Here is a 17,494-nt window from a genome sequence, read left to right on the forward strand (position 1 = left end):
TCGTGATGGCACCTATTATGTAAAACTAGGTAAGATGATCACTTACAATAATTAAACCAATAAAGCATGATATAATAAAGCAGAGTCTAATATAAATATGGAAATAAAGGTGATACAAGCCCACGACGATATTCACAGCAAATCCCTAGAACTAGGTAGTATAGAGTCACGAGCTCTAAATGTGTCACGACCCAACTCCTACCGGAGCCGTGACGGCGCCTAACACTACATGTTAGGCCAACCAACAGTTCACATAATAACTAAGCATGGTTTATTAAACTTAATAGCACAATATCATAATTATCTTATAAAAACAATAGCAAGACTACAACAACAGTTCCCAAAATCTGGTGTCAACGAGTACACGAGCACTACTGAGTATCAGAAATAAACCAGATCCGTAGTACAATGGTCTGAACAGTAGAACAATAATAACAAAAATAGAGGAAAGAGAATCAAGGTCTGCGGACAACATAGCAGCTACCTCGAAGTCTCCAAGCACAGTTACTAGCACGACTCTAGCAATCACTGCGTCCAGATGTATCTGGATCTGCACACGAAGTGTAGAGTGTAGTATGAGTACAACCGACCCCATGTACTTAATAAGTAACAGAACTAACCTTGGGCTGAAAACAGTGATGAGCTCAGAAGAAGACAATCAGAATCCAATATAATGACAACATATATATGATGATGACAATAACACTAAGTAACTAAAAGGAGTTATCATAATCGGGTTATTCATATTACAGAAATTTAGACATACTTTTAAGTTTAACAGTTAAAGCCCAACAATGATAAGAACATGTCAAATACAGCTAGCATGAGGAATGGTACATCTCTATGCGTACATGTCAAGTATACATGTCAAATGAATGATTTCACGGTGATATTCCCAAGTACTCTCATTCTCAGCATACTCAATCTATCTGCCTCAAATGTCCACTCATCAGACACACACAATCACTCAGCACAGTAGGGGTGCCCGGCATAAATGCCCCTCACTAAAGCACGTGTATATATATATATATATATATCATTACGTTTGTCCTCATTGCTGGTATGTCAGACTCTGAAGGGACATATCTTGCTCAAGTACTAATCCAAAGCCAATAAAGCTTGGTGTGGCATGCAGCCCGCTCCACATAATAGTAAAGCCAATATGTCTTGTTGTGGCATGTAGCCCGATCCACAATAACACTCTCAGCACGGCTCTAAGGCCCACCTCAGTCATCAATCTTCTCAAGTCTCAATGTCTCACAATCATGTATCACTCAGCCCAACAACTCCACATATGGAACAACAATGATAACATGCTATGTAACAATGAATGATAAATAGAGAATGGGATATGACATGCCAATGAAGAATCATGACGGAGTGTAAAATACAGTAAAATCAGACAACCCAAAATAACAAAAATAGCCTCATCAAGTCTTAATCAAATAACCACATAGCCTAAATATGATTTCTAACATGAATTATAGCTCAATTAATCTAACAACTAGGAAAGGCATGGCTAAAACAAGACATGATAGCAACATAGTCCAATAGTCTACCTGGAACATAATCACCCCGGTGTACACCCATACGCCTGTCACATAGCATGTGCGTCATCCCAACACATCACAAATAACATGTTTCCCAGTTACAAATAAACTCAATTCCATGTTTAGAAATGTTACTTACCTCAAAGCGCGCAAATCAATACTCCAAAAATCCACTGCCTCACAAATCAGCCTCCGAACGACTCGAATCTCTTTAATTGTAGCAAAAAGGCTCTCCCAAATCACCTCCAACCGAGCACAAAAATCCAAAATGAGAACAAAAATGACCACACCCTCATTTTAATACACTGCACCAGCGATTTTGCACATGCGGCTCTGTCATGACCCAATTCTCCCTCCATGAAACGTCGTGACGGCGTCTAGTCTCTACGACTAGGTAAGCCTAAAACTTGCGAAAATGAAATAAAAAACATGAAAATTTAACAACTAATAGTAACAGATATTTTAATAAGCAATTGAGATGCCGCTCGGCATATAAAATAATCAAATCTCTAAATATACATGACACTCCCAAGACCCATAACACCGTAAGTCACAAGTTTCTACGAAGTTCTAATTGTTCTATACATCAGTGTCTATAGAAATAAGAGAAGAAACAACATATGGAAATAGAGGGGGACTCCGAGGATCTGCGGGTGCGGGCAAATGTACCTTGAAGTTCTCCGAAACAGCAACAACTGCAGCTATGGACGAGGCTGGTAAAAGGAACCTAGATCTGCACACGAAAAATATGTGCAGGAAAGGGCATGAGTACACCACAGCGGTACCCAGTAAGTGTCGAGCCTAACCTCGATCGAGTACTGACGAGGTCAGGCCAGGCCCACTGGTATATAATAATGAAAATAGGAGAATAGGCAGTATAATAAGAGACTAAAGTTCAACAAAGGAAAGCACATTGAAATAACATAACAGTGCACGGAATTAAGCAACAGGGGATCTCCTGAGATACTATCTCGTAGTCCCAAAAGTAAATATGCTGGGAGAACTCCTGAGGTACCGCCTCATAGTCTCAAAGTAAATGTGCAGGGAGAACTCCCGAGGTACCGCCTCGTAGTCTCAAAGTAAATGTGCAGGGGGATCTCCCGGAATACCGTCCCGTAGTCCCAAAAGTAAATATGCAGGGGGATCTCCCGGGATACCGCCCCGTAGTCCCAAAAGTAAATACACAGCGCAATCAATTACAAACGACAAGTACAATAAGAGAATCTACAGTCTAGACTAAGTACAAGTCGGGAAGAAGCTGAAATTCAATAGGCATGCTGCAAAGAGTTCAATTAAGCAAATAAGGCACGTAGACATGTTATTCTAAGCTAAATGGGTAACTACGCATACTAGTATATTCAATGAAGGTGGTAACAGGGAATTGCTCAGTAAAAATTGGGGTTTTTAACAAATAGCTCGTGTACGCACTCGTCACCTCGCGTACACGATGCTCACATAGTAAAATCAATACCAAATCCTAAGGGGATTTCTCCCACACAAGGTTAGGCAAGCCACTTAGCTCAAACCAAGCGCAACCAATCCGTAACTATGCTTTTTCCACGAATATCCGGCTCCGAATGGCCCAAATCTAGCCAAAATCAATTACATCCCATAAATACAACTATAAGAATTAATCTAATTACTGAAATCAAAGCTAAAGTAAGAAATTGAAAAATCACCCTAAAAAGCCTCCCCGGGCCCACGTCTCGGAATCAAGTAAAAGTCACCAAATATGAACACTCATTCACTTACGAGTTCACTCATAACAAATTTATACAAATCTGATGTCAAAATCCCAATCAAAACCCAAAAATCTTAGTTGAAGAACTTCTTCTCATTTTTCCCAATTTTCAACCCAAATCCGAAATTTAATGATAAAATTAATGATAGATTAATGGGATATAACCAAAATCAAGTGTAGAATCATTACCCAATCGATGTATCTGAAAATCCCCCAAAATTCCGTCCAAATCCGAACTCCCAAACTCAAGTTTTGATAAAAATGGCCAAACCCTCATTTTTTTGAAATGTTTAATACTGCCTAGTGATTCCTTAATCGCGATCGCGGAATTAACCTCGCGATCGCAAAGCACAACTTTGCTGCCCCAGAAATTAACTCTACGCAAACGCGTAAAACACCACGTGAACGCGATGCTCTGACTTTCATACCTATGCGATCGCGAACAACCCTACGCGTTCGCGGTGAGCAAAGTGCGTGGCCCAGCTTTGGTCCACTTAACCCTACGCGAACGTGACCTTGTCTCTGCATCCGCGAAGCACCACCTCACTTCAACACGCGTTCGCATGCCCCTGTCCGCGAATGCGAAGAACAATTCCATACTCTCACCCAGCTAGCTTACGTGATCGCGGATCACCCCACGCGATCGCGTATAAGGAAACCAGAACTCAGACACCAGAAAACTTCAGCAACCTCCTAAGTCCAAAAATCGATTCGCTGGGCATCTGAAACACACCCGAGGCCCCCGGGACCTCAACCAAACATACCAACCAGTCCTAAAATACCATACGAACTTAGTCGAGCCTTTAAACCACATCAAATAATGCTAAAATCACGAATCATCCTCCGATTCAAATTTAAAGAACTTGAAACTTCCAAATTCGACAACCGATACCGAAACATATCAAACCACGTCCGATTGAACCCAAATTTTGCACACAAGTCATAATCAACCTTACAGACCTACTCCAACTTACGAAATCGGAATCCGACCCCGATATCAAAAGGTCCACTACCGGTCAAAATCTCCAAAACTTCGACTTTTGCCATTTCAAGCCTAAATGAGCTATAGACCTCCAAAACACTATCCGGACATGCCCCTAAGTCCAAAATCACCTAACGGAGCTAACGGAACCGACGAAACTCCATTCTTGGGTCATCTTCACACAGTTCTGGCTACGGTCCAAATCCTAAGGCTTAAACCTCCATTTAGGGACTAAGTGTCCCAAAACATTCCAAAAACTAAAACGAAACCTCCCGGCAAGTCACAATAGCAGAAATAGATATGGGAGAAGAATTTAATAGGGGGGCGGGGATATAACTCTCAAAATGACCGTCAGGGTCGTTACATCCTTCCCCTCTTAAAACAATCGTTCTTCCTCGAACGAGCATAAAGATATACCTGAAGTGGGGAAAAGATGAGGATAACGGCTGCTCATAACATGCTCGATCTCCCAAGTCACCTCCTCGACCGACTGACCCCTCCACTGAACCTTCATGGAAGCAATGTTCTTTGACCTCAGCTTTCGAACCTGCCTGTCCAGAATAGCCACTGGCTCCTCGACATAAGATAGATCCTTGTCCAACTTGACTGAGTTGAAATCCAACACATGATCCGGATCGCTGTGATACTTCCGGAGCATAGAAACATGAAATATTGGGTGGACCCCTGCAAGACTAGGAGGCAAGGCAAGCTCATAAGCAACCTCCCAATGCGTCGCAATACCTCAAATGGGCCGATAAAACATGGGCTCAGCTTGCCCTTCTTTCCGAACCTCATAACATCCTTCATAGGCGAAACCTGGAGCAAGACCCACCCTCCAACCATGAATGCAACATCGCGAACCTTCCGGTCCGCATAATTCTTTTGTCTGGACTGGGCTGTGCCAAGTCGATACTGAATCACCTTTACCTTATCCAGGGCATCTTGAACCAAGTCTGTACCCAATAATCTAGCCTCGCCCGGCTCGAACCAACCCACTGGAGACCGACACCACCTACCATATAGAGCCTCATACAGTGCCATCTGAATGCTCGACTGATAACTGTTGTTGTAGGCAAACTACGTATGTGGCAAGAACTGATCCCACGCACCCCCAAAATCTATCACACAAGCGTGGAGCATATGCTCCAGTATCTGAATAGTGCGTTCGGACTGTCCGTCCATCTAAGGGTGAAATGTTATGCTCAACTCAACCCGAGTACCCAACTCATATTGTACGGCCCTCTAGAACCGCGATGTAAACTACGTACCCCGGTCAGAGATGATAGATACTGGTACGCCATGAAGCCTGACGATCTCGCGGATGTAAATTCGAGCCAGCTTCTCGGAAGAATAAGTAGTCATCACAGAAATGAAATGAGCTATCTTGGTCAGCCTATCCACAATCACCCAAACTGGATCAAACCTCCGCTTAGTCCGCGGGAGTCCAACAACGAAATCCATAGTGATACGCTCCCATTTCCACTCCGAAATCTCTAACTTCTGAAGCAACCCACCCGGCCGCTGAAGCTCATACTTCACCTGCTGGCAATTTAGGCATCGAGACATATACTCCACTATGTCCTTCTTCATCCTCCTCCACCTGTAATGCTGCCTCAAGTCCAGATACATCTTTGCAGCACCCGGATGAATAGAGTACCGCGAGCTATGAGCCTCCTGAAGAATCAACTCACACAAACCATCTACATTAGGCATACATAGCCTGCCTTGCATCCTCAATACGCCATCATCCCCAATAGTGACCTTCTTAGCATCACTGTGCTGAACCGTGTCCTTAAGGACAAGCAGGTAGGGGTCATCATACTAACGCTCCCTGATACGATCATAAAGAGAAGACCGAGAGACCACATAAGCCAACACTCGACTCGGCTCAGAAATATCCAATCTCACAAACTGGTTGGCTAAGGCCTGAACATCCAATGCTAAAGGTCTCTCTAGTGTTGGAAGATATGTTAAACGCCCCAAACTCTCTGCCCGGCGACTCAAAGCATTGTCCACTACATTGGCCTTCCCCGAGTGGTACAAAATGGTGATATCATAATCCTTAAGTAGATCCAACCACCTCCGCTGATGCAAGTTAAGATCCTTTTGCTTGAACAGATGCTACAAACTCCGATGATCGGTGTAAATCTCACAAGGGACACCGTACAAATAGTGCCACCAAATCTTCAAGGCATGAACAATAGTTGCTAACTCAAGGTCGTGGACAGGATAGTCCTTCTCATGCACCTTCAGCTGTCTGGACGCGTAGGCAATCACCCTACCATCCAGCATCAACACCGCGCCAAGACCAATCCGCGATGCATAACAATATACAGTGTAGGACCTCGAACCTATAGGCAATACCAAAACTAGGGTTGTAGTCAAAGTTGTCTTGAGCTTCTGAAAGCTCTCCCCACACTCCTTTGTCCACCTAAACGGAGCACCCTTCTGGGTCAGCCTGGTCATAGGTGCGGCAATAGATGAGAATCCCTCTACAAAGCGACGGTAATACCTCGCCAAACCAAGAAAACTATGGATCTCTGTAGCCGATGACGGTCTAGGCCAACTCTACACTGCTTCCACCTTCTTCGGATCCATCTTGATCCTATCACTCGATACTATATGGCCCAAGAATGCCACTGAGCCTAGCTAAAACGCACACTTAGAAAAATTTGCATATAACTTATTTTCTCTCAAGGTCTAAAGCACAGTCCTCAGGTGTTGCTCATGATCCTCCCGAGTTCGGGAATACACTAGGATGTCATCAATGAACACAATAACGAAGGAGTCGAGATGGGGCCGGAACACACTATGCATCAAATGCATAAAGGCTGATGGGGCATTTGTCAGTCTGAAAGACATGACAAGAAATTCATAGTGACCATATCGGGTCCTGAAAGTAGTCTTCAGAATATCTGGCTCCCGAATCTTTAACTGATGATAGCCTGAACATAAGTCAATCATGAAGAACACTCTGGCACCTTGTAACTGATCAAATAAGTCATCAATACGAGGAAATGGACACTTGTTCTTCACTATAACTTTGTTCAGTTGGCGATAATCAATCCACATACGCATAGAACCATCCTTCTTTACAAACAAGACCAGAGTACCCCAAGATGACACACTGGGCCGAATGAAGCCCTTATCAAGCAAAACTTGCAACTGCTCCTTCAACTCCTTCAACTCAGGAGGAGCCATACGGTAAGGAGGAATAGAGATGGGCTGAGTGCCCGGCAACAAATCAATGCCAAAATCAATATCTCTGTCGGGCGGTATGCCCGGAAGATCAACTGGGAACATATCTGGATATTCCCTCACTACTGGAACTGACTCAACTGTAGGGGTATAAATACTGACATCTCATACATAAGCTAGATACACACCCCTTCTCAACCATTCATTCAGCTTTAAGAAATGAAATGACTCGGCTGGGAGTATACTCTAAGGTACCTCTCCATTCTAACCTGGCATAGCCAGCGTCACGGTCTTAGCGTGACAATCAAGAATAGCATAATGGGGCGACAACCAGTCCATGCCCAAGATAACATCAAAGTCTACCATGCTGAGTAATAATAAATCGGCTCTGGTCTCAAAACCACTGAGAGCAATCAAGCACGACCGATACACGCGGTCCACAATAAGAGAATCTCCAATAGGAGTAGACACATAAATAGGGGGAACTCAAAGAATCCCGAGATACGCCACTATTACCTTCAAATTGCTAGTTGAAACCCCCCTCTCAAAAGCTCTGAAATCGCCCAAATGTGGAGAGAAAATAGGCAAAAATTGGGGGGGGGGGGGGTTCTCGTTCTTTTAAGCTTTCTGTCAAACAAGCCTTTCGCACCTGCGGCTCCGCACCTGCGGAAAATCCTCGCAGGTGCGAGTTCCACTCGCCTGACCAATCCTCGCATCTGCGCGTCTAGCCTCGCACCTGCGCGTTCGTAGGTGCACCCAATATTCCGCCGATGGCAGGCCTCCCATTCCTTTTTTGCTTCTGCGAAGAAATCTCGCATCTGCGAGTGTCACTCCTGCGAGCTTTTGTCGCATTTGCGATTGTCGCACCTGCGACTGGCCAAGCGCAGGTGCGATTCTGACAGTAGCTGGGAGCTTCGATTTTGGCTTCTAACTTCCAACTTGGTCCGAGCCTCGTCCGATTGACACTCGGGGCACCCGGGACACCGCTCGAACATACCAACAAGTTTGAAATCATAAAACGGACCCGCTCGAACTCTCGGAACGCGTAAAACAACATCAAATCTAAGAATCATACCCTAAACCAAATTGATTCAAACTTAAGAATTTCAAGTTCTTCAATTTACTTCCAATGCGCCGAAATATACTTAAACTATCGGAATGACACGAAATTTTGCGTGCAAGTCTTAAATCACTATATGGAACTATTTCCAAACTTAGAATTCGAAACGTACTTCAATTACTCAAAAACCTACTCCAAACCAAATTTAAAGAATTTTAAACCTTCAAAGAGTCGATATTTTTACTATTAAGCGTCAAAATGCTCCCGGATTATCCAAAACCCGATTCGGACATACGTCCAAGTCCAAAATCATCATACGAACCTATTGGAACCGTCAAATCCCGATTCCGGGGTCGTTTTCTCAAAATGTTGACCGAAGTCAAACTTGGCCATTTAAAGCCAACTTAAGGAACCAAGTGTTCCCATTTCAACCCAAACACTTCCAAATCCCGAACCAAACATCCCCGCGAGTCATAAATTAATAAAAGCATGTTCGGGGAGTTTTATTTTAGGGAACAGGTTTCTAAAAGTTAAAATGACCAGTTGGGTCATTACATTCTCCACCTCTTAAACAAATGTTCGTCCTCAAACGGGTTTAGAATAATACCCGGAGTGCTAAATAAGTGAGGATATTTTCTCCGTATGTTCTTCTCGGCCTCCCAAGTCGCTTTCTCGACTGGTTGGCCCCTCCACTAGACCTTTACTGCAGAAATCCTCTTGGACCTCAACTGGCGAACCTGTTTATCAACAATGGCAAATGGCTCTTCTTCATAACCTAAACTCTTATCTAGCTGAACTATGCTGAAGTCCAACACATGTGACAGGTCAGCATGATACTTCCGGAGCATAGATACATGGAAAACCGGATGAACTCCCGATAGACTGGGAGGCAATGCAAGCTCATAAGCAATCTCTCCAACTCGTCTCAACACCTCAAATGGGCCTATAAACCTTGGGCTCTACTTGCCCTTCTTCCCGAATCTCATAATTCCCTTCATCGGTGAAACCTTCAAGAGAACTTTTTCACTTACCATAAATGATAAATCACGCGCTTTCTGATCCGCGTATTTCTTCTGTCTGGACTGTGTTGTACGAAGTCACTCCTGAATCAACTTTACCTTTTTTAAGGCATCCTTCACCAAATCAGTACCATATAACTTAGCCTCACCGGGCTCAAACCATCCGATAGGCGAACGGCATCGACGACCATATAAAGCCTCAAATGGAGCCATCTCGATGCTGGATTGGTAACTATTTATTATAAGCAAACTCGGTCAAAGGTAGGAAATGATCCCACTGACCTCCAAAGTCAATATCACATGCCCTGAACATATCCTCCAAAATCTGAACTGTCCGCTCTGACTGCCCGTCGGTGTGCGGATGAAAGGCTGTACTGAGCTCTACACGGGTCCCTAATTCACTCTGTACTGCTCTCCAGAAATGTGAAGTAAACTGAGGGCCTCTATCTGATATGATAGAAATTGGCACATCGTGCAACCGAACTATCTCTTGAATATAAATCTGGGCCAACCTCTCTGAAGTATAGGTAGTCACAATAGGAATAAAATGTGCCGACTTGGTCAATCTATCAACAATCACCCAAACTGCATCAAACTTCTTCAAGGTCCGCGGCAATCCAACTACAAAGTCCATAGTAGTTCGTTCCCATTTCCACTCTGGTATAGTCATCTGCTGAAGTAGGCCACCTGGCCTCTGGTGCTCATATTTAACTTGCTGGCAATTTAGACACCTAGCTACATACTCAACTATGTCCTTTTTCATTCGTCTCCACCAATAATGCTGCCTCAAGTCACGATACATCTTCGTAGCACCTGGATGAATAGAATACCGAGAACTGTGCGCCTCCTCCAGAATCTTTTTCCTCAGTTCATCCACATTAGGAACACACAGATGATCTTGGAGTGGCAAAACACCATCTGTACCAATAGTAACTTCCTTGGCACCACCTCGTAGTACCGTTTCTCGAAGAACCATTAAGTGTGGATCATCACACTGGCGAGCCTTGATCTGATCAAATAGTGAAGACTGAGCTACGACACATGCAAGAACTCGGCTAGGCTCTGAAATATCTAGCCTCACAAGTCTGTTGGCCAAGGACTGGATATCCAAAGCTAATGGCCTCTCTTCTGCTGAAATGAAAGCCAAACTATCCATACTCTACGCCTTTCTACTCAAGGCATCTGCAACCACATTTGCTTTACCCGGATGATATAGGATAGTAATATCATAATCTTTCAGTAATTCCAACCATCTATGCTGCCTCAAATTTAGGTCCCTCTGCTTGAACAAATCTTGCAAACTGCGATGATCAGTATAAACTTCACAGGACACCCCATAAAGATAATGTCTCCAAATCTTAAGAGTGTGAACAATTGCAGCTAACTCCAAATCATGTACTGATAATTCTTCTCGTGGGGCTTCAGCTGACATGAAGCATATGCAATAACTTGCTTTTCCTGCATTAATACACAACCCAAACCAACACGCGAAGCATCACAATACACTGTATAAATCCCCGAGCCGGAAGGCAACACTAACACTGGTGTTGTAGTCAATGCTATCTTGAGCTTCTGAAAGCTCACCTAACAATCATCGGACCATCGGAACGGAGCACCCTTCTGGGTTAATTTGGTCAAAGGCGCCGCAATAGATGAAAAACCTTCCACGAATCAACAATAATAACCTGCTAAACCCAAAAAACTCCTGATCTCGATCGCCGAAGTGGGACGATGCCAATTCTGAACTGCCTCAATCATTTTGGGATCAACCTTAATACCCTTGCCCGATACAATATGCCCCAAAAATGCTATAGAATCTAGCCAGAACTCATATTTGGAAAACTTAGCATATAGCTTTTGTTCCCGCAACGTCTGAAGCACCACTCTTATATGCTGCTCGTGCTCTTCCTTACTGCGTGAGTAAATCAAGATGTCATCAATGAAGACAATGACAAACGAATCAATATATGGCCTGAATACCCTATTCATCAAATCCATAAACGCTGTCGGGGCATTAGTTAAACTGAAGGACATCACCAGAAACTAATAATGACCATATCTAGTCTGCAAAGCAGTCTTCGGAACATCCGAATCCCGAATCTTCAACTGATGATACCCCGACCTCAAGTCGATCTTAGAGAACACCCTAGCACTCTGCAACTGGTCAAATAGATCATCAATACGTGTCAACGGGTACTTGTTCTTAATAGTGACTTTTTTCAATTGGCGATAATCGATACACATCCACATTGTTCCATCCTTCTTCTTCACAAATAATACTGGTGCACCCCAAGGCGATACACTCGGTCTGACAAACCCTTTTGCTAGTAACTCCTCAAGTTGTTTTTTCAATTCTTTCACTTCTTTCGGAGCCATGCGATACGGTGGGATAGATATAGGCTGGGTATTTGGAGCCAAGTCAATACAGAAATCAATATCACGATCAGGTGGCATATCTGGAAGATCTGAATTAAATACATCGGAGAACTCCCGAACTACATGCACTGAATCAATAGCCAGAGTCTCTGCAATAGTATCCCGAACATAAGCTAGATAAGCTAAACAACCCTTCTCAACTAGGTGTTGAGCCTTCATAAAAGAAATAACCTGATTAAATGAACTAACAGACGAACCATTCCACTCCAGCCTAGGCAAAGATGGAATACCCAAGGTAACAGTTTTGGCATGACAATCTAAAATAGCATGATATGGAGATAACCAGTCCATACCCACAATAATTTCAAAATCGGTCATCTCGAGCAATAAGAGATCTGCTCTAGTTTCATAACCACATAATGTAACAATACAAGACCGGTAGATCCGGTTCACAATAACAAAATCGCCTACAGGAGTGGACACATAAACAGGAGTACTAAAGGACTCACGAGAAACACCCAGGAATGGAGAAAATAGAGATGACACATATGAATACGTGAATCCTAGATCAAATAATACTGAGGCATCCTTGCCGCAAACAGAAATAATACCTGTAATCACAGCATCTATGGCCTCTGCATCTGGTCTAGCCGGAAAAGCATAGAACCGAGCTGGAGCGCCAACTGGATGGCCTCCGCCTGGCTGGCCTCCACCTCTAGGGCGGCCCCTACCCACCTGTCCTCCACCTCTTGGTGGTCGGACTACTGGTAGAGCAACTGGTCCGATAAGCATAAGCTGCTGACCCTGTTGTACTGGTCTACCCCGAAGCCTGGGGCAAAATCTCTGCATGTGACTGGGATCCCCGCACTCGTAATAACTCTTCGGTACGATGGGCTGCTGACTAAGAGTCTGGCCCTGGGGACCTGAATACCCACTGGAAGAACCCTGAATAGCTGGTGGGCGGTAAGAACTCTCTGGTATAGCACTGAGATAAGGTCGCACTGGAGCATCTCGAGGGGGTGGTGGTACTGGATATGGGGGCCTGCTGGACTGCCCCCTCACGAACTGACCTTTGCCCCCAGACGGAGCACCTCTGAACTCTCCAGAGTACCTGAACCGCTTATCTCTCATAACCTGCTCTCGGCTCCGCTGACGCACAGCCTCAATCCTCTGGGCTATCTCCACAACTAGCTCATAAGAAGTACCCATCTCAACCTCTCGAGCCATAGTGGCCTGAATGCCAGTATGTAAACCAGCTACAAATCTCTACACTCTCTCCACCTCAGTAGGGAGTATCATAAGTGCATGACAAAATAATTCAGAGAACCTCTCCTCATAATCGGTCACTGACATCTGACCCTGCTGGAGCTGCTCAAACTGAAACCGCAACTCTTCCCTCTGGGAGGGTGGATTATATCTGTCCAGGAATATACGGGTGAATCTGTCCCAAGTCATGGGAGGAGAATCTGCTGGTCTGCCAAGAACATAATACTCCCACCATCTACGGGCTCTGCCCTCTAGCTGAAAAGTAGCAAAGTTTACCCCATGAGACTCCAATATCCTCATGTTGTGCAGTCTATCCCTGCAACGATCAATGAAGTCCTGGGGATCCTCATGTCGCTCACCCCCAAAGACAGGAGGATGTAGTATAGTCCATCTGTCCAATAGTTTCTGAGGATCAACGGCTACAGCTGGCCTGGGCTCAGGTGTAACTACTGCCACTGGCCGGGCTCCACCCACGGGTAGTGCACCCTGGGTCTGATATACAGCAGCTGCCTGTCCATGAGCCTGCGCGGTAGGGGTCTGTGCTCCCCCGCCCGCCTGGGATGTGGCTGGATCTGCCGGAAATAAACCGGCATGAGTCATATTGTCCACGAACCGCAGCATACGACCCATGACATCCTGAAATCCTGGTGCAGATGTGAAATACACCGGAGCTGGCTCTGCCACGGGCACCTCACCCTGTTTCTCAATAATGGGATTCTCTGTTGGACCCACTGGCGGCATAACTGGAACAGTCCTGGGACGTCCTCGCCCTCTACCACGGGCTGGAGCCCTCCCTCGGCCTCTGCCTCGGCTTCTAGCAACTGGGGGAGTAGCTCTTCCCTGGTCTGGAACCTCATTCGAGCGCGTTCTCACCATCTGTGAGAGAATGAGAGACGGATATTTAGTACTACATTAATTGCACGATGGAATATGAAGAAAGGTAGTTTCCTAACACCCTATAGCCTCTCGAAGATAAGTACAGACATCTCCGTACTGATCCGCAAGACTCTATTAAGTCTGCTCATAACTTGTGAGACCTACGTGAACCTAATGCTCTAATACCATGTTGTCATGACCCAATTTCACCTAAAGGTCATGATGACGCCCAACACTACATCTAGGCAAGCCAACTAGTAAATTTAACATATATTGACTAAACTTTTAAATCCAAGAAAAATAATAAAACATCAAATTCTACCAATGTGTGTGCCAAGACCTGAGCATCTAGTAGATTATACAAAACCTCTAATACTGTTTGAAATAAAATAGACAGAATAAAAATACAAGGAGAGACACTAGTAGCTGCAGAACGGCTCAGAAAGACAGCTCACCACTATGCCCCTGGATAACGTGAGTGTAAGACGATAGATCCCACACTAGTACTTGCCTCAGGTCCTGCACAAAAAGTACAGCAAGTGTAGTATGAGTACGTAAACAACGTGTACCCAGTAAGTATCAAGCCTAATCTCGAAGTGGTAGAGACGAGATGGCCGACTTTTACACTCACTATAGGTCAATAATAATAATTGAAATCAACTAGAATATCTAAATCAACATGATTTACAAAATTTACAATAATTTATTTAACCAGCAGAAATAATCAAATTCCTTCAAATGCAACAATTCTCAATATATTAATTAAATTCCTTCAATTCAAATAATTTTCAATTTATCAATTAATCTCATTTACATGAATAACAATTAATTCCTTAACAAGCAGGAATAATAATTCATTAAATTTCAAGGATTCTCTAATTTATCAATTAGCTTCGCAAGCTGAAATAAACTATTAAAATATCGTGTAATTATTATTATTAAGCATGATTTCTGCCGAGGACGTACGGTCCGATCCAGAGTGTCGTGTACACTGCCGAAGGACGTGCGGCACGATCCATAGATGCATCTATCCTGCCGAGGCGTTCGGCCCGCTCCACAAGAAAGGAGGACATTTTCTTATGTACCTCCGAAAGGAGAGTATATTTATTATAAGATAAATTCGGGAGGAAGAACAATTTCTCTTAACAATTAATTAATTTAAACAGAAAATCAAGCATATGAGATTTCCATCCTTTAATATTTTTATCTAACAATTCACAATATATTCATATATATCAATTAATATTAATTAAACAAAGAATACAATTTACTCAAGTAATTCATACTTTGAGTCCTAAACTACCCGGACTTTAGCATTTATAGTAGCTACGCACGGACTCTCGTCACCTCTTGCGTACGTAGCCCCCGCAATTAGTAACAATTAATTAATTTAATCCCTATGGGGTAATTTTCCCCTCACAAGATTAGACAAGAGACTTACTTTATCTCAAAGTCCACTTTTCGATTACTGCGTCGCGTAAAATTCTCGATTGGACGCCAACAAATCTAAAACTATCCAAATATTATACAAAATAATTAATATATGCTCAATAATTCGAAATTCACATATTAACTAAATTATCCTATCCAAAATGGTAAAATTCCTAAAATTTACCCCGGGCCCACGTGCCTGGATTCCGAAAATTTTCGGATGAAAACGTTACCCATAATCTCAAGAACTCAAATATATAATTTCTATCCAATTCCATAACCATTTTCGTGGTTAAAATCTCATTTTTATAAAAATCTAGGTTTTTCACCTAAACCTTTGATTTCCAGGATTTACTAGTGTAATCTACCCATAATCTATGTATTTAACTCGAGGGGTGTAGAATTAACTTACCTTCAAATTGCTAGTTGAAACCCCCTCTCAAAAGCTCTGAAATCGCCCAAATGTGGAGAGAAAACGGGAAAAAATGGGGGATTCCCGTTCTTTTAAGCTTTCTGCCAAACAGACCTTTCGCACCTGCGGAGGTTGGAATGCACCTGCGGCTCCGCACCTGCGGAAAATCCTCGCAGGTGCGAGTTCTACTCGCCTGACCAATCCTCGCACCTGCACGTTCGCAGGTGCGCCCAATATTCCGCACCTGCGATGGCACGCCTCCCATTCCTTTTCCGCTTCTGCGAAGAAATCTCGCATTTGCGAGTGTCGCTCCTGCGAGCTTCTGTCGCACCTGCGACTGGCCAAGCACAGGTGCGATCCTGACAGTAGCTGAGAGCTTCAGATTTGGCTCTCAACTTCCAACTTGGTCCGAGCCTCGTCCGATTGACACTCGAGCCCCCGGGACCCCGCCCGAACATACCAACAAGTTTGAAATCATAAAACGGACTCGCTCGAACTCTCGGAACATGTAAAACAACATCAAATCTAAGAATCATACCCTAAACCAAATTGATTCAAACTTAAGAATTTCAAGTTCTTCAATTTACTTCCAATGCGCCGAAATATACGTAAACTACTCGGAATGACACGAAATTTTGCGTGCAAGTCTTAAATCACTATAAGGAACTATTTTCAAACTCGGAATTCCAAACGGACTTAAATTACTCAAAAACTTACTCTAAACCAAATTTAAAGAATTTTAAACCTTCAGATAGTCGATCTTTTTACTATTAAGCGTCATAACGCTCCCGGGTTATCCAAAACTCGATTCGGACATGCGCCCAAGTCCAAAATTATCATACGAACCTATTGGAACCGTCAAATCTCGATTACGGGGTCGTTTTCTCAAAATGTTACCGAAATCAAACTTGGCCATTTAAAGCCAACTGAGCTTTAACGACCGGATGACAAATCAACGAGGGGAAAATTCGGTCATAAAAGAGTAAGTATAATGACCATAAATTACGTCGTCACTAAAGAATATTTAATGACCGAACTCCAATCCGGTCGTTAATTTTTAACGACGGCGCATTTAGTGACCGGTGACGACCAGTTTTTGCCCGGTCGTTAATGACCTATAGCGACCATATTTGAGCTTTTAACGACTGGATTTTTCCTCGCTAAAAATCACTTCTCTTGTAGTGCGAGTAACTCTATCTTTGTCTTCATGGCATCGATAGTACTCAACGCCTCCATGGATCTTCACTCCAAGGCAGTGATGGTTTCCCTTAGCTCCATCTTAGTCTATGTACGTCCCTCCAAGTCATTTCAAATACTCTCAATATCCTCAAGAGTGTGTCCCTCAAGAATTCTAAGGGAGCATTCCACTTTCCCCAAGCATTAGCCAAAGATTTTTACGGCATTTATCCCCGCATTCACCTTCATAACCCACTCTTTACCGAGCGAGACGTCCTCAAGTTGGCCTCCACTTCATCCTCGCTCGCCTCAGTGGTAGATGGTTCTTGGGATGTAAGCCCTTCGTTTGACATAACCTCGGGAAACACCTCCTGGCTCTTGTTGGTGGCATTCCTCTTTTTGTTGCG

Source organism: Nicotiana tabacum, chromosome 14 (genome assembly GCF_000715075.1).
Source record: "Nicotiana tabacum cultivar K326 chromosome 14, ASM71507v2, whole genome shotgun sequence".
Taxonomy (NCBI): domain Eukaryota; kingdom Viridiplantae; phylum Streptophyta; class Magnoliopsida; order Solanales; family Solanaceae; genus Nicotiana; species Nicotiana tabacum.